This window comes from Podarcis bocagei, assembly GCF_964188305.1.
Source record: "Podarcis bocagei genome assembly, chromosome: 10".
Classification (NCBI taxonomy): Eukaryota; Metazoa; Chordata; class Lepidosauria; order Squamata; family Lacertidae; genus Podarcis; species Podarcis bocagei.
Window position 1 is genome coordinate 11359217 of NC_138135.1, and position 22301 is coordinate 11381517.

General features: G+C 47.2%; 1 protein-coding gene and 1 long non-coding RNA gene across 10 annotated transcripts in view; one reads left to right on the top strand and one right to left on the bottom strand.

Moving 5' to 3' along the window:
* The window catches only part of LOC308595853, a 222866-nt gene that overhangs the window by 28660 nt on the left and 171905 nt on the right, over window positions 1-22301 (bottom strand). The gene's annotated exons all lie outside the window — the stretch shown is intronic.
* The window catches only part of PFKFB3 (6-phosphofructo-2-kinase/fructose-2,6-biphosphatase 3), an 83908-nt gene that overhangs the window by 10310 nt on the left and 51297 nt on the right, over window positions 1-22301 (top strand). For 5 of the 9 annotated variants that reach the window (XM_081210085.1, XM_081210087.1, XM_081210084.1 and 2 more), the window contains exon 1: window positions 3748-3873. The exons of 1 other annotated variant lie outside the window; for it this stretch is intronic. The gene's annotated coding sequence lies outside the window, so the exon portion shown is untranslated. Of the gene's footprint in view, window positions 1-3747; window positions 3874-22301 lie in introns of those variants that run through there. 3 more of the 9 variants (XM_081210090.1, XM_081210089.1, XM_081210091.1) reach the window with 2 other exon arrangements.

Consider the following 22301-nt stretch of genomic DNA (forward strand, 5'->3'; position numbering starts at 1 on the left):
TTTTACTGGTTGGAGGTTTTTTGTTGGGGTGGAAAGGGTTGGCGTGCAGCAAATATTTTTCATAAATACGCTCAGGGTGGTTTCCTAGAAAAACGGGTTCAGAACTATCTGTTTTGTTTTGATTTTGCAGGCCTTGCAACATGCTTGCGGTTAACAGATGCATAAGAAAGGAGAAACACTGTTCTTCTGGATCAGGCCAGTGGCCTTATTTTCCAGGGACAGTCCTGGATTAACAGAAGCCATTTCGGTTTCTGATTTGATCCTAGAATGTCCCATTTTTCCTTAGGACATCCCATTTTCATCGGAGAAATGATGGAGGGTATGGAGTTATGCAAACCCTGAGACAAGGATATAAAGTGGTATCTCTGGCTGCGAACAGGATCCATACCGGAGGCCCTTCGCAACATGAGAAGCCTTCAACCTGAAGCGCCGTATCTGCGCAGGTGTGCGACGTGATTTGGCGCTTGTGCGCATGCACGAAGCGTGTTTTAGCACTTCTGTGCATGTGCGAGCGGCGAAACCTGGAAGTAACCCTTTCCGGTACTCCCAGGTCGCCGTGGGACGCAACCTGAAAAAACGTAACATGAAGCAAACGTAATAAGAGGTATGACTGTAAGTAACTATACAGTGGTACCTCGGGTTACAGATGCTTCAAGTTATAGACTCCACTAACCCAGAAATAGTACCTTGGGTTAAGAACTTTGCTTCAGGATGAGAACAGAAATTGCACGGTGGCAGTGGGAGGCCCCATTAGCTAAAGTGGGACCTTAGGTTAAGAACAGTTTCAGGTTAAGAACAGACCTCCGGAACTAATTAAGTTCTTAACCCGAGGTACCACTGTACAACCTTTAGAAGACACCTGAAGGTATAGGGAAGTTGTTTAATGTTTTTATATATGATAGAAGCCACTCAGAGTAGCTGGGGCAGCCGAGTCAGATGGGTGGGGTAGTAGTAATAAGGAACAGGATGTCCCTATTTTCATCGGGGAAATGTTGGAGGGTATGATCTAGTCTAGCATCCTGTTCTCACAGTGACCAACCAGATGCCTCAATGGGAAACCTGCAAACAGGATCTGAGTGCAATAGCAACTCTCCTCTCCCGGGGTTTCCAGCAACGGATATTCAGGAGCAATACTGTCTCCAACTGGGGAAGGAGAGCATAGCCATCATGGCGGGCAGCCATTGACAGTCTTCTTCTACATGAATATGGCTAATCCTCTTTGAGTGCTGTCATAGTGCCCATCACGATGTTCCATAGTTTAACTATGCGCTGCGTGAAGGACTTTCTTGGCTTTGTCTCCAATCTTCCTGCATTCAGCTTTGTTGGATGCCCACGAGTTCCAATAATAATAATAATAATAATAATAATAATAATAATAATAATAATAATAATTTATTATTTATACCCCACCATAATTTTTTTATTAAAATTTTAATTACATTTTTCTAATTTACATTTCAAAATATCCATTTAGGCAACCTGAAACCAATGACTTTCCTTCTTCTCTTTCCTTTTTAAAAATATATTTTTATTGGAATTTTATTTACAACATAATACAACCCCCCAATACACAAATCCACCCTCATTAAACATGAACTTAACATACAATGAGCATCACATACATCAGTACAAACAACCAAATAAAAGACTTCCTTTATCCTGTATCTGGCCTCCTTATTTACTTCTTATAAACTCCTTTATGAATAATTATTAAGATTTTTCTAATTATAACTTAAATATCCACAAAGTCTCCTGCAAACATTAATCGAAACAAGTCCAGGTATGTATTTTAGGACACTGTTTTGTGGAGTATTCTCTGCATTTTCCACATGCTTTTTGAAACTCTTGTCTAGTGTGATCTCTAAATGCCTCTGTTAATCTAGCCTGTTTATCTTGCCATTCCTTTTTTGTTGGCACAGTTTCTTTTTTCCAGTTTTTAGCAATTAGGATCCTTTGCCGCTCCCTTCGTCTCTTTCCGCGGTTCATTTTGCATACCATACTTCCCTACATATTTTACCTGAACTAAACCATTCAGTATTCCATTGTTGCATCCATCAAAACTTATTTACACTGTTGAATTGATCTAAATGCTGCCGGCGTTTTTAAAGGTACACAATTTCTACCCATATATTTAGTAAACATTTTCAAGTCTCCTTTAAACGTGCGTTCTTCTTGTTCTCTTATTCTGTATGTTAAATCTGCAAGCTGCGCATATTCCATCAGTTTACGTTGCCGTTCTTCTTTGGCTGGAACCTCGCTCGCTTTCCATTTTTGGGCTAGCAAAAATGCTCTTGTGAAATTGCAGCCGGTACGTCTGGCCTTGCCCTGGTATTTGTGAGAGAAATGTGCTTTAACGCTGAAACCCGCCCGACGGGGATTGGTGATCTTTGGCATTTAGAGGGGACAGGATTCGGTGATGTTGCGAGTCTGGTTTGAAAATTGGACCCTGGGCACAGATTGTGCTGTATTTTAATCCAGAGTCTGCGACTTGCTTACTCCAGAAGGAATCAGAGAGGTTTTACAGCTTCCTGGCCAAGCAGGACACTGACTGTGTGTGTGTAATAGCGAGGTATCGGTTTCTTGGTCAAGCTGAGCAGCCAACAATTATATAAGCCGCCAGGACAGCAATGAGGAAACCTTCTACGCAGCAAGAAAACAGATTAAGCCTTGCAATCCTATCCCATGTTAGGCCACATTCGCACTGTATATTTAAAACACCGTGATACCACTTTAAGCAGTTTGGGCTTACGCCTCAAAGAATTCTGGGAACTGTAGTTTGTCAAGGGTATGGAAATTTTCCCCTCACGGCACTACAGTTCCCAGAGTGGTTTAACAATAAATTTCTTCACAGAGAACTCTGGGAATTGTAGCTCTGGTATAGGGCGGAATAGGGTCCTCCTTATAGCTCTCAGCACCTTAACAAACTACAACTCCCAGAATTCTTTGGGGGAAGCAATGACAGTTTAAAGCTGATTTAAATAGTGCTTTAAATCTTAGGATTATAGAGGCAGAAGGCGCTGCAAGGTTCATCTATAGCCCAAATTCCCTGCAATACAGGGATTTTTTTCCCCTCCTGATGTGGGACTGGAACCCGCGACCTTGAGATTAAGAGTCACATGCTCCACCGACGGAGCTATCCCAGCTGTATGGTGGCCTTACTTAGGAGTATGCCCTGTTGAACTACTTTTGAAAAGACATCTACAAGGCCACAAATAATTCTCTGTTTGTGTGCACGTGGCCGTAAATTTGCAGGTACGCGATTGCCTTTCAATGCGGACAGTTGTGCCCTGACTAATACCAAGCTTGAGTGTAAGATAAAGGGGACCCCTGACCATGGGGTCCAGTTGTGACCGACTCGGGTTGCGGCGCTCATCTCGCTTTACTGGCCAAGGGAGCCAGCGTACAGCTTCCGGGTCACGTGGCCAGCATGACTAAGCCGCTTCTGGCGAACCAGAGCAGTGCACGGAAACGCTGTTTACTTTCCTGCCGGAGTGGTACCTATTTATCTACTTGCACTTTGACGTGCTTTCGAACTGCTAGGTTGGCAGGAGCAGGGACCGAGCAACGGGAGCTCACCCCGTCGTGGGGATTCGAACCGCCGACCTTCTGATCAGCAAGTCCTAGGCTCTGTGGTTTAACCCACAGCGCCACCCGCGTCCGAAGCTTGAGTGTAGTTTGCCGCAAAACCACGGCTGAGTCACTCTGTGGCATCACCCCCGTCAACTGTCTTTTGCAAGGATGGCTTGGGTAGTTGCCACGGTAACGCGGAAGCCTTGTGACTTCACCGGATGAGTCAGACCCAAAGAGAAGGAGGCTGTTGGGGGTGATTTAACCGACGGCGAGGCAATCCATGGGTCCGTAAGGGAAGCCAGGGTGAGTTCCTGATAAAAGTCCAGGCTGCTGAGGGCCAAATGTAGCCGCTTGTTTTCAGACGGAGGCGAGGAACCTGCAACTGGGTGGCCTCGGACTCCGAATCCCATCATCCCTGAGCGCTGATGGGAGTTGGAGTCCGCCAACACCTAGAGGTCCTTGATTTCAAACATGCATGGAGCACCTGGGGCCCTCCAGATGTTACCGGACTCCAGCTCCAATTATCCAGAGCTGGCGTGGTGTGGCGGTTAGAGAGTCGTACTAGGAGGACCCCGGAGACCAGGGTTTGAATCCCTACTCAGCCATGAACCTTCCTCGCAGGGTTGTGGTGGGGATTAAATGAGATGGGGGAGCGGAGAGCCATGTATGCCAACTTGGAGAAAAAGGCAGTGTTATATAAATGCCATAGGTAAAGGTAAAGGGACCCCTGACCATTAGGTCCAGTCGTGACCGACTCTGGGGTTGCAGCGCTCATCTCGCTTTATTGGCCGAGGGAGCCGGCGTACAGCTTCTGGGTCATGTGGCCAGCAGGACTAAGCCGCTTCTGGCAAACCAGAGCAGCGCATGGAAACGCCGTTTAGCTTCCCGTTGGAGTGGTACCTATTTATCTACTTGCACTTTGATGTGCTTTCAAACTGCGAGGTGGGCAGGAGCAGGGAGCGAACAATGGGAGCTCACCCTGTCGTGGGGATTCAAACCGCCAACCTTCTGATTGGCAAGTCCTAGGCTCTGTGGTTTAACCCACAGCGCCACCCGTGTCCCACATAAATGCCATAAATAATAGCAATAATGATAATATTGATCCCTGATCGTTGGCCATGCCTCGGGGGGAGGACACAGGTTTGCCACCCCTGATATGAGGCTTAGGTTGATTAAAACCTGAGGCCAGGTGTGTTCAAAAGATGAAACAGGTTCAAAAAACATGTGGCTTAAGTTCTGTCATGGTACAGTTTTTGGGGTTTCGAACACTGGGCGTGTGAGCAAGGGTTATGGTTAAAAAAGACCTGTTGCCCCCCCATGCGACTCAGTTAAATGGGTAGCGTAATAATAATAATACTATATAATATATAATATATTGGACCCCCACCTTCCATCAGCCTAGACATTTCTTATTTTCACAACAATTCCTTTAACTGAATACTTCCAATTGGAGTGAAAATGCTGTATTGGTGCACTACAACTCCCATCATCACTAACCCTGGACCATGCCAACTCAGACCAACGGGATTTGGAGTCTACCACCATCTACAGGGCCACAGGTTTCCCGTCCCCAAAGTCTCAATGGGGCTTTAGCTGCCCTTACTGGACAGGCTGTGGCTGCAGCTGCCATTTCCTTCCAAATGTTTGTCCACAAATCAGGCCTGCAAAAAAAGCATGGGAGGGGAATGCAAACAACAACACTAGCTTAGCTACTTGGAAAGCGGCATCATTTGCCTGCTCTGCAAAAAAAAAAAAAAAAAAAAAAAGAGCCATCAAAGTGCGACAGTTGCGGGAAGAAGGGCTGGTGTGGAGGCACCCCTGGAATAAGGTCAATAAGGAAGCTGTCTTATGCAAAGTCAGACCGCTGCAGTCATACGTCATGTTACGTTTGCTTCATGTTACATTTTTTCAGGTTGTGTCTTGTAGTGATCCAGAAGTACAGTGGTACCTTGGGTGAAGTACTTAATTCGTTTCGGAGGTCCGTTCTTAACCTGAAACTGTTCTTAATCTGAAGCACCACTTTAGCTAATGGGGCTTCCTGCTGCCGCCGTGCCGCCGGAGCACAATTTCTGTTCTCATCCTGAAGCAAAGTTCTTAACCCGAGGTACTATTTCTGGGTTAGCAGAGTCTGTAACCTGAAGCGTATGTAACCTGAAGCTTATGTAACCCAAGGTACCACTGTACCAGAAAGGGTTACTTCCGGGGTTCGCCACTTGCGCACGCGCAGTAGCGCTAAATCGTGCTTCATGCATGCGCACAAGTGCCAAATTGCGCAGCGCACCTGCACAGATACGGCGCTTCAGGATGCGGGCTTTTCACGTTGCGAATGGCCCTCCGAAATGGATCCTGTTCTCAGCCAGCGGTACCACTGTGTTCCTTACTGTGTATATTGGCAGGCAGCAGTTTCAGAGAGGGAGTCTTTCGGAACCACATTTGCAAAGCTAAGCAGGGTCCGATATGGTTTCAAACTGGATGGGGGACCACTTGTTAAGAGTCCTGCCTCGCAGAGGGTTGGACTAGAAGACCCTCGGGTGTCCCTTCCAACTCTACAGTGCTATGATTCTAGGCTGGGAATTGGCCCAGGGACCTTCTGCATGCAAAACACATTCTCTGCTGCTGAGCTGCAGCTTGTTTCTCCAATGGGACTCTGAGGAAATATACTTTATTTCAGTGCAATGAAGACCTGATGGTCAGGTGGGAAGTTTGGCGTTTTAATTCAGGGGGAGGAGGGGAAAGACCGTTCCCTAATGCAGTCTTGCCAGGAATGTGGAAGCCCTCGGGTCGTCTTCTGCCTCCCACCCTGGTGGGATGGCTTTCTGTTTCATTGGGATCTTCTCAAAAGCTCTTTCCAGTTTGGTTTTCGTGAACTTGACTTAACTGCCCGGCTGAGTCACGTTCGGTTCAACACCGTGTTGCACGTTCTTTGTTGGAGGTTTACAAAAATTTCCTGCTTTTCGTCTTCTCTTTGCAGTGACCGCAGGGAGAGGGCAGCGGCTGTCCCTTTGAAATACACGTATTTTTCGCTCTATAAGACGCACCCAGACCAGAGAGCCAGTGTGGTGTAGTGGTTAAGAGCGGTAGTCTCGTAATCTGGAGAACCGGGTTTGAGTCTCCGCTCCTCCACATGCAGCTGCTGGGTGACCTTGGGCCAGTCACACTTCTCTGAAGTCTCTCAGCCCCACTCACCTCACAGAGTGTTTGTTGTGGGGGAGGAAGGGAAAGGAGAATGTTAGCCGCTTTGAGACTCCTTAAAGGGAGTGAAAAGCGGGATATCAAATCCAAACTCTTCTTCAGACCACAAGACGCACTTAGTTTTTGGAGGAGGAAAACAAGAAAAAAAATATTCTGAATCTCAGAAGCCAGAACAGCAAGAGGGATCTCTGTGCAGTGAAAGCAGCAATCCCTCTTGCTGTTCTGGCTTCTGGGATAGCTGCGCAGCCTGCATTCGCTCCATAAGACGCACACACATTTCCCCTTACTTTGTAGGAGGGAAACAGTGAGTCTTATAGAGCAAAAAATACGGTAGTTATAGGTGGACTACGAAAGACTCTATTGCCTTGGAGGCATCCTGGCACTGCATGTCGCAAAATGGTGGGAATGCAAACTGGCAATGCAGCCTCTATGCCAGAGGTGGATATGGGCCCAATACAGCCATATCTCATGTTACGTCCGCTTCATGTTACGTTCTTTCAGGTTACGTCCCGCGGCGACCCAGAAGTACCCGAAAGGGTTACTTCCGGGTTTCGTTGCTCGTGCATGCGCAGATGCGCAAAATGATGTCATGCACAGAACTGGCAAATCGCAACTTGCCGTGCGTAGATGTGCCGCTGCGGGTTGCGTTCTTTTCATGTTGCGAACGGGCCTCCGGAATGGATCCCGTTCGCAACTAGAGGTACCACTGTACAGCCCTCCAAGACTTTATATCTGGCCCTTAGGATTCTCTCCAGGCCAGGCCGGTCTCTGTCCTGCGGCATCTTTTCCTTGAACTGCTGGTTGGATTGTGTCTTTGAAAGAGGATAATCCCTCTTGTTTGCCAGGGGGGAGGATGGATAAGGGAGGTGTACGGTTGCCACCTGTCCCTTAAAAAAAAGGCTTGTCTTGAAGGAGCGTCTCCACCTCCATCGTTCTGCCCGGACACTGAGGTCCAGCGCCGAGGGCCTTCTGGCGGTTCCCTCACTGCGAGAAGTGAGGTTACAGGGAACCAGGCAGAGGGCCTTCTTGGTGGTGGCGCCTGCCCTGTGGAACGCCCTCCCTTCAGATGTCAAAGAGATAATCAACTACCTGACATTCAGAAGACATCTTAAGGCAGCCCTGTTCAGGGAAGTTTTTAATGTGTGACATCTTGGTGTATGTTTTGTCTTTGTGGAAGCCGCCCAGAGTGGCTGGGGAAACCCAGCCAGATGGGTGGGGTACAAATAATAAATTATTATCATTATTATTATTATTATTATTATTATTATTATTATTATTATTACCAGCATGAGTTTGAGCAAACTGCGGGAGGCAGTGGAAGACAGGAGTGCCTGGCGTGCTCTGGTCCATGGGGTCGCGAAGAGTCAGACACGACTAAAAGACTAAACAACAACAACAGCAACATCTCCTCCTCCTCTCCAAGCTAAGCATTGTCTACACTGAGTGGCAGTGGCACTCCAGGATTTAAGACAAAAAGCGTCTCCCAACCCTACTGGAGATGCTGGGGATCAAACCTGGGACCTTGAGCTTGCAAGGCAGGCACTCTGCCATTGAGCTATGGCCCTTTCCAGTTCAGATTTTGCTCCTTGGCCTCTTTGTCTCTTAGAGCCCTCACTGTCTTTTGTGAATGCTTCCGTCAAATGGCCATTTTCCCAACAACATGGCGGCTCTTTTCTTCTTTGTGGCACAGGACCACCGAATGTTTGGCGACTCCACTTCCTGGACCTTTTTGAAAAAGAAACCCCAGGCTCCTTCCATCTCTTCTTTCCCCTCCTTCTTGTGGCTGAAAGGGGAGAACAACGTTCGTTTTGTGCAAATTTGAAAGGAAGTTTTGAAGTCAACTGTGCTTGGGCTGCTGCGATCCAGGACCCAGGCATTTGCGTCATTCTTCTCTGAATGACTTTCTCACTGGCACAGCCTGCCTTTCTTAGGCCTTTGTAGGGCAAAATCTTTGCCAGCTGACCAGTGCAACCTCAACCTCCCCTTCTTAGGTGCGCAGTCAGGAGATGGCTCGATGCATCCAAGAATCATTGCCGCGGGTAGACGGTTCCCATGTTTGGGAAACTGGTATTCAGTCAGTTCCCAAAGGGCTCACCATTTCTCCTAAAAGAGGACGTTTAAAAATAATAATAATAATAAATTATTTATATCCTGCCCTCCCCAGCCGAAGCTGGGCTCAGAGCGGCTAACAACAGTAAAAATAACAGTTTACATAAAATCACAATCAATTAATTGAAATACATTCTAAAATCAATTCATTCTAAAATCAATTCAGAATGAAATTAATGGCAACCATTGGGCTAGAGTGCTATGAGGATTACTGAAGGAGGGGGTCAGACTGCGCCTTGGCCAAAGGTCTGGTGGAACAGCTCTGTCTTGCAGGCCCTGCGGAAAGATGTTAAGTCCCACAGGGCCCTAGTCTCTTGTGACAGAGCGTTCCACCAGATCAGGGCCACAGCCAAAAAGGCCCTGGCTCTGGTTGAGGCCAGCCTAACCTCCCTGTGGCCCGGGATCTCCAAGATGTTTTTGTTTGAAGACCGTAAGGTCCTCCATGGGACATACCAGGAGAGGCGGTCCCGTAGGTACGAGGGTCCTAGGCCATATAGGGCTTTAAAGGTCAAAACCAGCCCCTTAAACCTGATCCTGTACTCCATGGGGAGCCAGTGCAGCTGGTATAGCACTGGGTGAATGTGATCCCGCGGTGAGGACCCCATAAGGAGTCTCGCCGCGGCATTCTGCACCCACTGGAGTTTCTGGGTCGGTCTCAAGGGCAGCCCCATGTAGAGTTTGCATATTTGTGGCCGCCTTGTATTTAACAATGGGCTTGAATGCAACAGGTGACCAGGAATTCCATGCAGGTGAGCAAGCGAGTGGGCAGGTGTGGGACGGACAGGTATCGCCACTCCTCCTCTGCTAACTGGCATGGTTTCTTCACTAGCCACAGAGGAGGGAAAATCTATTCCTTCACGACCCACCTGGATACAAACAAACAAACAAATTATTATTTATACCCCAGCATGCTGTCATAAGTGGGACAGCAGCAACACACCCCTTCTCTGCCAGACTCCCTGGTAGAAAATCATTTTGTGTAAATGTAGCATAAGAAATATATTGCCACGCTGGCCGACTACCATAGAAATGCAGTCTGTGAGCCTCTTTTTCAGGCTAGCGTTTTTCCCCTCAGCTTCACTAGCTACAAGCCCTGAAATTTGGGGTCCCTTCCAAGCACCTGCCAAAGTTTTGCAGTTGTTTTGCGGCAAAAACCCAGCTGTTTTTTGCTGTTTTGCGGCAAAAACTGAGTAACCGTTACATCAAACCAGGGTTCATAGTTAACATCCAAAAAACCCACAATATTGTCCGAATCACTTCAGATGGGTGCCAAACTTTGGCAATAGTTTTGTAGCGATTTGCAGCACCCCAGAAACGGAGTAATTTATACTATTCCCCCCCCAAAAAAAAACCTTTGTGGGCTGCTTTTACCAGATGCAGCCGCCGTTTCTGAATGGCGATGGCTTGTCCATGGTTACCTGCTCTTTGGAAATCTTTGAGTTTGATGGCTGCTAAAGGTCCATATAGTTAAAGCCATGGTTTTCCCAGTAGTGATGTATGGAAGTGAGAGCTGGACCATAAAGAAGGCTGATCGCCGAAGAATTTATGCTTTTGAATTCTGGTGCTGGAGGAGACTCTTGAGAGTCCCATGGACTGCAAGAAGATCAAACCTCTCCATTCTGAAGGAAATCAGCCCTGAGTGCTCACTGCAAGGACAGATCCTGAAGCTGAGGCTCCAATACTTTGGCCACCTCATGAGAAGAGAAGACTCCCTGGAAAAGACCCTGATGTTGGGAAAGAGGGAGGGCACAAGGAGAAGGGGATGACAGAGGACGAGATGGTTGGATAGTGTTCTTGAAGCTACCAGCATGAGTTTGACCAAACTGCAGGAGGCAGTGGAAAACAGGAGTGCCTGGCGTGCTCTGGTCCAGGGGGTCACGAAGAGTCGGACACGACTAAATGACTAAACAACAACAACAATAGGCTGTACGTTGGGCTGCCCTTGGAAACACTTTGTTTTGTTTTTTTATAAGATATTTATTAAAGTTTCCAATTTTATATAAACAAAAAAGAAAAAAACAAACATAAAAATATGAAAAACACATACATTTCCCAGCTTATTTTCTTGTAGCTTATTTCCCCGACCTCCTCATACCTCCCCTTCTTGTATCCCCAGTTTAAGTTGTTTATACAGCAAATCCTTATCTCAACATCTTAAATTATTATAACTTCACATTCTTACTTAAAAGAAAAAGAAAACCATTTAATCATAATCACAGCTTAAAACCACTTAATTCCAATCCAACATCATTCAACATTCCTTAATTTTGCAATATTTTTGTAAATAGTCCTTAAATTTTTTCCAATCTTCTTCTGCCGACTCTTCTCCCCGGTCACGGATTCTGCCAGTCATTTCTGCCAGTCCCATGCAGTCAATCAGCTTCATCTGCCATTCTTCCAAAGTGGGTAGGTCTTGTGTCTTCCAGTACTTTGCGATCAGTATTCTTGCTGCTGTTGTGGCGTACATAAAAAAAGTTCTATCCTTCTTTAACACCATTTGGCCGACCATGCCCAGGAGAAAGGCCTCTTGGAAACACTTTGGGAAGTTTCTGCTAGCGCAGAATGCAGCTGTTGGAATTTTATCTGGTCCAGCCTGTCCAGGTCTCATCTTGCCAGGAAAATTTGTGTGGAAATTGCAGGAAAGCAAATGGCCAGCTAAACATTAATTAGGAGAAATCTCTGAGTAGTAGGAGCTGTTTAACAGGGGGGAAATTCTGCAACAGGAAGTGGTGGCTTTTGAGGAGGGAATGTATGGAGATGAATAGTAGATGGAGGTGGAGGTGAGCTGATGATAGGCAGAGACACCCCCTGCGAGAAGGCAGGCGGGCGGGTGAGTTCTGGATCAGGGCCGGCTGAGGTTCGCCTGTGTTCTCAGCGTTGCTCTTTGCAGAACTCAGCAGGAAAAGGATACGGGCAAAACTAGAATGACTTGCTCCACCTGTCACTGGCTTTTTCGGTTGCTGTTATTTCCACCGCTATTTCTCCTGCTCCCCGCCAGGCAAATGTTTTCTGCAGGCCAGTCATTTAGGCTACAGTCAGAAAACACCGTCCGATTCAGTTCCTAAGAAAGCGAGATGCCGTTACGAGCAGCCAGAGACGGGCCGCCGACAAGTAAGCTCCGGCGTTAGGTACAAATTCAGCATGAGCCATCAAACCAACACATGTCCTGGCGACATCATTCAAACGCTACCCAGATCTTCTTAATCCACTGACCCCGTAGGCTCAGATTTCCGACTTGTACAGTAGCGAAACGGTCTGTGCTCCTGGGCTTACCACAAGCGAAACCCGCACTTGTTTACTTTTAGCCTTTCCAAGAAATGAAAACTGGATCCCTCTGAATGCGAGGGGTGTGTGTGGCTTTTAAATACCTGTTTGGATCATTAATAGGAGCCAAATGTTTGGGAGCAAGTAGGAATGCAAAGCATTATTATTATTATTATTATTATTATTATTATTATTATTATTACCCCACCCATCTGGCTGGGTTTCCCCAGCCACTCTAGGTGGCTCCCAACAGAATATTAAAAACACAATAGAACATCAAACGTTAAAAACTTCCCTAAAAAGGGCTGCCTTCAGATGTCTTCTAAAAGTCAGGTAGTTGTTTATTGCCTTGACATCTAATGGGAGGGCGTTCCACAGGATGGGTGCCACCACCGAGAAGGCCCTCTGCCTGGTTCCCTGTAACCTCACTTCTCGCAGTGAGGGAACTGCCAGAAGGCCCTCGGTGCTGGACCTCTGTGTCGATGGGGGTGGGGACACTCCTTCAGGTATACTGGGCCGAGTCTAGGGCTTTCAAGGTCAGCACCAACACCTTGAATTGTGCTCAGAAACGTACTGGGAGCCATTGAAGGTCTTTCAGGACCGGTGTTATGTGAAGTTTTTCATTCCACGCATTGGATGATGAACAAGATGGGCCTTTGGCCTGACCCAGCAATGCTCCTGTTATTCTTCTTTATTGCGTCTTGCCTTATTTGACCCCGCAACGGGGCTGAGACTGTGACGTGGGTTTAAGCAGAGAGAGAAACCGTCACCTGAGTCAACGTAACCCTGTGATGCATGACTGGTGCAGGCCTCCCTTGCTGAAACCCCAGGACTTTTTTCATTACAGCAGGAATGTTTACTTCCTTAGTAGTTTAGGGCCCTGCGTTAAAAAGGTTCCCAGGCAGCAGGCTTAAAGAATGCCAGGTGTTGATGATCTTATCAGGGCCAGGCTGTTAATGTTATCCCTCCATGTCTGTGTCTTGCAGATGGTCAATTGTCACTTCACAGGTGTTAATGCAGTTATCTCAGCAACGCTGAGTAAATTATCACCAATCTGCTACTACAAAAGGTTAAAATGTGTGTCTGTTCAACATGTGTTTGCACTCTAATCATCCCTGACTGTAGTTTTATTGCATCTCATTGTCCTCCATCTCCCAACCTTCCAGTTTTCTCCTTGATTTCTGCTAAGATTTCGCCTAGTGCCTCTGATGAAGGGCTCAGAGGAAAGCTGATGCAATTTGTTAGCCTTTAAGGTGCTGCAAAAATAACAGCTTTTGCTTTAAGACACTGCTGAGAATAAATACCCTCAGGGGAGTGGAGGGGAGATTTGCTCAGAGGGTGCAGTAAGGAGTGGGAAATTCCCATTTTGGAAACTGCCTTCCCTGGATTCACTGCACGGTTTTCATTCATGTGCAAATTTAGTTGAGTAGAAACTCAATCGATTCAACTGAGATTTCTTGAAATAGGTGACACCCCCCGCCCCCCAAAAAACGTGGCTTTCTCCTGCAACAGCCTGGGCTACCTTAGTGAAATATCTGCCCTTTTCTCCTTAACAAGCAGCATTTATGCAGCAGGGTCAGGGAGCAATAAAAATCCCTTGAAACCCACCCTGTTTTCATGCTACCGGCTTAAAAACGCATGCACATTAATAATAATAAAAAGATTTCCCCCTGTGCAATGGTTGAGATCCAATTGGCACCCTGTTTTCAGATTCTGAAAGCTACTTTCCTAAATCTGTCGGCCCAGCAACCTTTGCTATGGAGATGGTCGTGTGTTGCTTTCCAAAGCGCTGCTGCCAGCCATTGACACAGTGACTCCTTTGTTGCTTCTTCTGCAAATGGGGTTTTCTCCTCTTTTCCTCCTCAAATAATTGTGCTGCTGGGAAAAGGCCCCTGGAAGCTATCTAATCTCCCCTTACTCTGCAGAAGCACTTTGCCATCCTTGAGAAGTGCCCTTAATACCTTTGTGTTACAACTTCCTGAGATGCAGTGATGGCTTGGAAAGAGGGAACCGATAAATGTGCAGAAGATCTTTGGGATTAATTGCCACCCATGACGGTGTTTATTCTAGCTCGCCCGTTGGAGGCAGTAGACTCTGAATGCGAGTTGGGAGCGTAAGTTGTTGTGCTCATATCCCAAACAAAGGATATCTCAATTCCTTCCCAAAGAAAACTTCTGGCTAAGCTCGAATCCCCACCCCCTCACCCCCATTCATTGATATCCAAAGCTGTCTGCCTAGCCAGCGAAATCTCCAGGGAGTTTTCCACACAAGTGTTATTCTTTTCTAAAGAAGAGGCAACTTTGAGCTGCAGAACAGTTTGAGAGTTCGGCAAAGGGACAGGCGCTCCTCTAAGGGCAGGCTAAATTTAGACTGGGAAGACTAAATTTATAAATTTAAACATTTATATCCCATCTATCCTCCAAGGAGTTCAAAGGTGGCGTACATAGTTCTCCTGCCCTCGTTTTATCCCCAACAGTAGCCTTGTGAGGTAGTTACAGATAGGTAGTCGTGTTGGTCTGCCATAGTCAAAATAAAAAAATTCCTTCCAGTAGCACCTTAAAGACCAACTAAGTTAGTTCTTGGTATGAGCTTTCGTGTGCATGCACACTTCTTCAGATACACTGAAACAGAAGTAGGAGTAGTACCTTGTGAGGTAGTTAAGAGTCGTCAACAGGCTCATCTCAGCTATCTGCCAATCTCACATTCCCACCACCCTTCTGAGAAATACCCCTCCCCACCTTCTCACTATCTAGAAGGATCTGGCAACTTCTGTTTCAGTGTATCTGAAGAAGTGTGCATGCACACGAAAGCTCATACCAAGAACTAACTTAGTTGGTCTTTAAGGTGCTACTGGAAGGAATTTTTTTATTTTGACTTGTGAGGTAGGTTAGACTCAGAGACAGTGACTGGCTTCTTTTCCCTTGCGATGGTGACTCTTGTGGAACTTCCCATAAAAACAGTGCCTGTCTCCTCGGTCCTTTTCCCTGCAGTGTCGCGGGCACAAAAATGGAACGGCTTCTCTTCCCATTCAGCAGCCTTTACCTTACGTGACACGTAGTACTAGCAGTAGTGTCTGCAGCTTATGAGTAATCTTTGGGACAGCTGCTGCAGGGGGATTTCCCCAAGGAGGAAACGTGCAAACCAAACAGCTCGTGACCCTCTGCTGGGAAAAGCATCGGAGGAGCAATGGGACGCGGGCCCTGCCAGATCCCCAAAACGCTGGCCATTTACAACACAGCGCAGGTGGATTGTTATGGTGCTGGAGGAGACTCTTGAGAGTCCCATGGACTGCAAGAAGAACAAATCTATCCATTCTTAAGGAAATCAGCCCTGAGTGCTCACTGGAAGGACAAATCCTGAAGCTGAGGCTCCAATACTTTGGCCACCTCATGAGAAGAGAAGACTCCCTGGAAAAGACCCTGATGCTGGGAAAGATGGAGGGCACAAGGAGAAGGGGACGACAGAAGACGAGATGGTTGGATGGTGTTCTTGAAGCTACCAGCATGAGTTTGACCAAACTGCAGGAGGCAGTGGAAGACAGGAGTGCCTGGCGTGCTCTGGTCCATGGGGTCACGAAGAGTCGGACACGAATAAACGACTCAACAACAACAACCGCCCATGTGTTGACATTATATTCAAAAATCTTGTGATAGTAGGTTTATAGCTTTTTGATTTATATCCCACTTTTCCTCCAAGTGGCTCAAGGACGCAATGTTCTCTTTCTCCCTATTTTACTCCAACAATCCTGTGAGGTGGGTTAGGGCAGCAGTGCCTGGCCCACAGCCAGCCAGTGAGCTTTGTGGCCGAGTGGGGATTCGAACCCTAGTCCCCCCGCTCTGCCTAACACTCTCACCACTACAGAACACAAAGCACTTTTGCAACTGATTGAGCAACCTTGAAGTCAAACATCATTCATCCTTTTCTCTCACTCGAGGCAAAAAGTTTTAACTCTTCTTTGAAGTCCAAGAGCACACAGCATACTACTTTTAAAAGCTTATCTGCTCTGTGTGGATGAAGGGATCATCAAGAGTCGGACACGACTAAACAACAACAACACAGGTGGATTGTTAGCCGCTCTGAACCCAGCTTCAGCTGGGGAGGGCAGAATATATATAAAAAATTATTATTATTATTATTATTATTATTATTATTATTATTATTATGAAAGAGCTGGACCCAGTTCCTGCCCATCCACTCCTTTTCAAAGCTGCTTTTCTATCAGGTTTCAGAACCCCAGTGGGAGAAACTAACTTTTTTTACCTTAAGCCGTAATTCCCGCATGTCGGGAGGAGGGACTATCCGACTCTACAATCCTACAAAAAAAAGGACTGGCAGGGAGTGGGGAGTTTTGCTCCCCCTTGCCCTCCTGCAGTGTGCTTTTAATGCAGAATTGGGGGCCGGAGAAAGGAGCCTGGAGGGCCACATCTGTTCCGCCCCACCCCGGGTCCCAGCCTTCTGCAACCCCTGTTTTAGGGATTCTGACAGCTTGTGTGGTTGGGCCTCCTTTTGCTGAGAGCCGTTAGATGGCTGGCTTTTTGTCTGTGCAGCTGATTTAGGGGCCGGTTGCATACAGCATTAAATGCATCACTTGCAGTTGCTTCCTCCTCTTCCTCTTCCTCCTCCTCCTCCTGCAAATATCAGCCACTTGGAGTTCCAGTCAGGTTTGGAACAGCACTGTTATGTACTGAGTTGAATAGGATCCAAACTGCAGCAGTCTGATTGGTCCTAGAACAATAGGATTCAGAATGCAGCAGTCTGATTGGTCCTAGAACAATGCAGCAGTATGATTGGTCTGCAGGAGCCACCCAATCCAGCTCCAGATAGAAGTGAATCCACAACCTGATTGGCCTACAGGAGAATTCCGGAATTAGCCAATCACGTGCAGCCCATTGTGTAAATAATGTATATAAAGCAGATACTTTGAGGGGACTTTCATTCCCTCCTCACCACTATGAGCTGAATAAAGAGCATGAAATCCACTCTCGACTCTGAGTATGTTTCATGCACTAAGGAGCACTAACGGACACGGGTGGCGCTGTGGTCTAAACCACAGAGCCTAGGGCTTGCCGATCAGAAGGTCGGCAGTTCGATACCCTGCGACGGGGTGAGCTCCCGTTGCTCAGTCCCTGCTCCTGCCAACCTAGCAGTTCGAAAGCACGTCAAGATGCAAATAGATAAATAGGTACCACTCCGGCGGGAAGGTAAATGGCGTTTCCGTGCGCTGCTCTGGTTCGCCAGAAGCGGCTTAGTCATGCTGGCCACATGACCCGGAAGCTGTACGCTGGCTCCCTCAGCCAGTAAAGCGAGATGAGCGCCGCAACCCCAGAGTCGGTCATGGCTGGACCTAATGGTCCCTTTACCTTTAAGGAGCTGTTAACTCAGGGGTAGGCAACCTAAGGCCCGGGGGCCGGATGCGGTCCATTCGCCTTCTCAATCTGGCCCACGGACGGTCCGGGTATTGGCACGTTTTTACATGAGTAGAATGTGTCCTTTTATTTAAAATGCATCTCTGGGTTATTTGTAGGGCATAGGAATTTGTTCATTCCCCCCCCCCCCCAAATATAGTCCGGCCCCCCACATGGTCTGACAGACGGTGGACTGGCCCATGGCTGAAAAAGGTTGCTGACCCCTGTAGTTAACTTCTCCTTCCCCTGACCCCACCAACACACACCCACTGAAAACCCCACAGAGAGCAGCCTACCCCAAATCGCTATTAGCTCCTAACTGCTGTGCAGTTTTGGCGCTCATTTTCCGTTAGCTATAGCAGCTGATTTACAGCAGCGGAAGGCAAAGAACAGGACAGTGTCAAAATAGCAAAAGGTGGTTATCTGGCCATCGGATTAAGAAAGGAAAAAAATTAAGCCCTGGCTACCTTGTTTGTGGGGCATTTCCTGGGAATTAATGAGAAGATCAACTCCGCTAATGGGGACCAAATGGGTCGTTATCCCAGCCTTTAACAAGCCATTAATCCTACCAGAAATTATCTGTGCCAAGGATGATATTAATAGTTTGCTTGATTCCTCTGTTGTCACTTTACTACTTGAACTGGGCTTACAAGGTCTTATTTTGTAATAGCTACTAGGTGCGGAAGAGGAAAACCTATGTTGGGTGGAGTGCTACTTTGTCTCAATTCAAATATACGCAGCCTGCGGCCTGTAGTCTCTTAGCCAAGCCTACCTTTCAGTGTTGTTGTGAAAAGTGCAGACATCACTCTGCACTCCTTGTATACCCTGGCTTATACAACACAAAACAAATCTGTGATTTGTAATCTGAATCCGGTCCAAAAGTTGTTTTGCATAGCCTGCTCATGTTGTTTTTCTTATTGCCGGAAAATGCAAAAGAGAATAAAAGCGGAGGGGGAAGAGTAGTTCAGCACCAGCAGCCCATAATACCTGGAATACAGACACTCTGTTAGGGTGGCGAAAGAGCTGAATGGACTCTCCCAAGACTGGGCACGACCTGCTTTGATAATATATATTAGATAGCATTTTTTTTAGTGGTTAAGTTGCAGAGCCAGCTATAGATCAAACTATCCAGGCAAGAAGCATCACCACACACAAACACACACACAAAAAACCCCCTTCTCTTATTCAGCTATTGAGCAAATTGTGCTTGATTTGAACTGTGTTTGTCATCATTTTGTAACTTCGATGCTTGATTCACAGGCATGACTTATCCCTGCCTTGCAAGATGACAGATTAGCATTCTAGGACCTCTATGTGTTGCCGTATTTCAGAAAGCAAAAGTCAGGACACAAAAGTGGTTGAGCTCTTTTTTTGCCCGGACACGTGTTTCCCCGAAGATTTTCACCCAGATACTGTTTCCGATGGCTGCATCCTGGCTATGTCCAGGAAATTCCAAATGTATGGCAGCTCTAGTAAATCTGAATATATTCATTCCGTGTAAGCAGGGGCACTTACTGTTGCTGTTTTGCTCACAATTCAAATCCAGGTTGCATAATTAAAGTTGATTGGGAGTCTTGTGCAACAAAGCCACTTCCCCAAAAAGTTTGAAGTTTTTTGCAATAAGGAAAGCGATGAGAAAGCACATTGAAAAATGTAGGATTCCTCTTGACGGATGCAAAGTCTGACCTCAGTAGACCGATTGTCTGGAAGCAATGTGTGCATTCTGTGTACTATTCGTTTCAGCTCTTTAGTGGCTGGTTGGGTAGCGATAGCTGAGGACATTTAACAAGAAATGAACGTGAGATCAATGGGGGAAAAATATGAGTTTGGAAGAAGGGCTTGCAGGGGGGCAAGAGAGGCAGTTAAATGTGTACACACACACACACACACACACACACATATACAGTGGTACCTCTGGATGCAAATGGGATCCGTTCTAGAGCTCCGTTCGCATCCAGAGTAGAACGCAACCCGTGTCTGCTCGTGCGCAATTCGCCGCTTCCGTGCATGAACATGACGTCATTTTGAGCGTCTGTGCATGCGCAAGCAGTAAAACCCAGAAGTAACCCGTTCCGTTACTTCCGGGTCACCGCGGAGCGCAACCCGAAAACGCTCAACCCCGAAGCTACTTCAACCCGAGGTATGACTGTACACATACAGTGGTACCTCGAATTACAGACGCTTCAGGTTACAGACTCAGCTAACCACGAAATAGTACCTCGGGTTAAGAACTTTGCTTCAGGATGAGAACAGAAATCGCGCAGTGGTGGCAGCAGGAGGCCCCATTAGCTAAAGTGGTGTCTCAGGTTAAGAACAATTTCAGCTTAAGAACAGACTTCTAGAATGAATTAAGTTCTTAACCCAAGTTACCACTGTATATAAAACAATTTAAAACAATTCAAAACTGTTTTTATGTATGGATCATATCTATCTATCTATCTATCTATCTATATCTAAAAATAGTTTAAAATAGTTCAAAACCACATGCTGAGTGTGATTTAAAAAAAACCACGTCTACTTAAAAAGTCTTGCTCTCGAATATAGCTCAGTATCCTGAGCTGCATTGTGGGTAATATCAGCGCTCTGGGCAACCTTGCCAGGGCGCATCTGCCTGCTGCTCCTGATTGCCAGTCAGTCCCCTGGAGGCAAGAACGGGAGAAGGGCACTTCTCTCAGCAGGAGAGAGGCACATGCTTGGCTGGTGGCTGGAACCAAGAATGGAGTTGAGGACGGAGTGGTCTCTGCAGGATGCTCCTGGATTTGCAGCGGCACCTGCATCCCGGGATGAGTGACAGGCAGGCTGGTCTGTCTCCTTCCCCAGCGGAACCATGTGGGACGTGAGGAACGTGCCACAGCCACAGAGTGAGTCAGCTGGCCCCCTTTTGCTTTCTCTGTGGCTGGCCTCTCCCTAACTTAAGGAAGCTGTGTTTCATCGCTAGGCAAATTTCACTTAAGCTGCAGGGTGTTTAGGGATTGAGCCATGTGTGCACAGATGCAGGCGGATGCAAGCGCGGGTGGGGCTATAGAATATTTGGTGTCAGAAGAATATTAAAGGGTGGGGGAGAGAATTAAAAGGGAAAACACATCCGCCTGGGTCTCCACACCCCCATTCTGATATTATGTTGGGGGAGAGGTGGAAAATTAAAGTGGCAGGTGGATTCAGCTGCCTGGTGCTGTTCAGAGTGGTGGCTGGGGAAAAAATTAAAGTTGGGGGGGGTGTTCAGTGGTGGGCTCTCAAAAGGTGCCAGGGTACCAGCCGCTGTCCAAGGGTGCCAGGTGATGATCCTTGCCCTTGCTATTTTCCGCTGCCTCTATTTCCCCCCACAACATCTTTGTAGCAAGTTTTAGAATGCAATCTCCTCGGGGCAGAGTCCTGTCCGCTTGCATTTTGCAAAAGGGCCAGGCAACACTGACGGCAGTGTTAGTATATGAAATCAGTCTGTCGGGTCACGATGAACAAAATTTAAGGCCCTATGCAGATCCCCTGTATTCCAGTAGCTCTGACCCAGGCTGCCCCTCTTTGCTTTGTCGTATGCCTGGAACCCTGCAGGAGACCCCTGCAGGATTGCCCCCACTTGCATAATGCAATGGACAATGTGATTGGCTTGTCTCAGGAGGACCTTAGTCGTAAAGGAGTATCAGGTACCGGGAGAGAACCTCCTTCCTTGGAAGTTTTTAAGCAGAGGTTGGGTGGCCCTCTGTCATGGATGCTTTAGATGAGATTCCTGCATTGCAGGGGGTTGGACTAGATGGCCCTTGGTGTCCCTTTGCAATTCTAGGATTCTGTGAGATCCAAACAGCTGCTTTTAGGCAGGTCGGGTTTTGTGTTACACTGGTGCCTCGCAAGACGAAAAGAATCCGTTCTGTGATTCTCTTCGTCTAGCGGTTTTTTCGTCTTGCGAAGCAAGCCCATTGACGGATTAGCGCTATTAGCGGCTTTTAGCGGCTTATCTCCTGATCAGATCAGCTGATAAGCGGCTTAGCGGCTTAGAAAAAGGGGGGGAGGGGAAAAAACCAGCAGGAACTCGCAAGACATTGTCGTCTTGCAAAGCAAGCCCATAGGAAATTCGTTTTGCGAAGCACCTCCAAAACGGAAAACTCTTTCGTCTAGCGAGTTTTCCGTCTTGCAAGGCATTCGTCTTGCGGGGCACCACTGTACTCTGTAAGTTCCTCTTATCTGCAAACCTCCATAACCACTTCTAAAAATGTCCTAGAAGAATCTCAGCTCAGTGGCAGAGCAACTGGGTCACATGCAAAAGGTCTCAAGTCCAGGCTGTAACATCTTCAAGCACAGCTCGGAAAAGACCCTTGTCTGAAATCCCATTGCTAGTCAGTGTAGCCAATAGTGAGCTAGATGGACCAGTGATGTAACTCAATATAAGGCAGTTCCTTATGTTCCTGTTTAGTGAGGGCCATATAGCTCAGTTGGTAGAGAAGAAGAAGAGTTTGGATTTGATATTCCGCTTTATCACTACCCTAAGGAGTCTCATGGGACACGGGTGGTGCTGTGGGTTAAACCACAGAGCCTAGGGCTTGCCGATCAGAAGGCCGGCGGTTTGAATCCCTGCGACGGGGTGAGCTCCCGTTGCTCGGTCCCTGCTCCTGCCAACCTAGCAGTTCAAAAGCACATCAAAGTGCAAGTAGATCAATAGGTACCACTCCGGCGGGAAGGTAAATGGCATTTCCGTGCGCTGCTCTGGTTCGCCAGAAGTGGCTTAGTCATGCTGGCCACATGACCCGGAAGCTGTACGTTGGCTCCCTT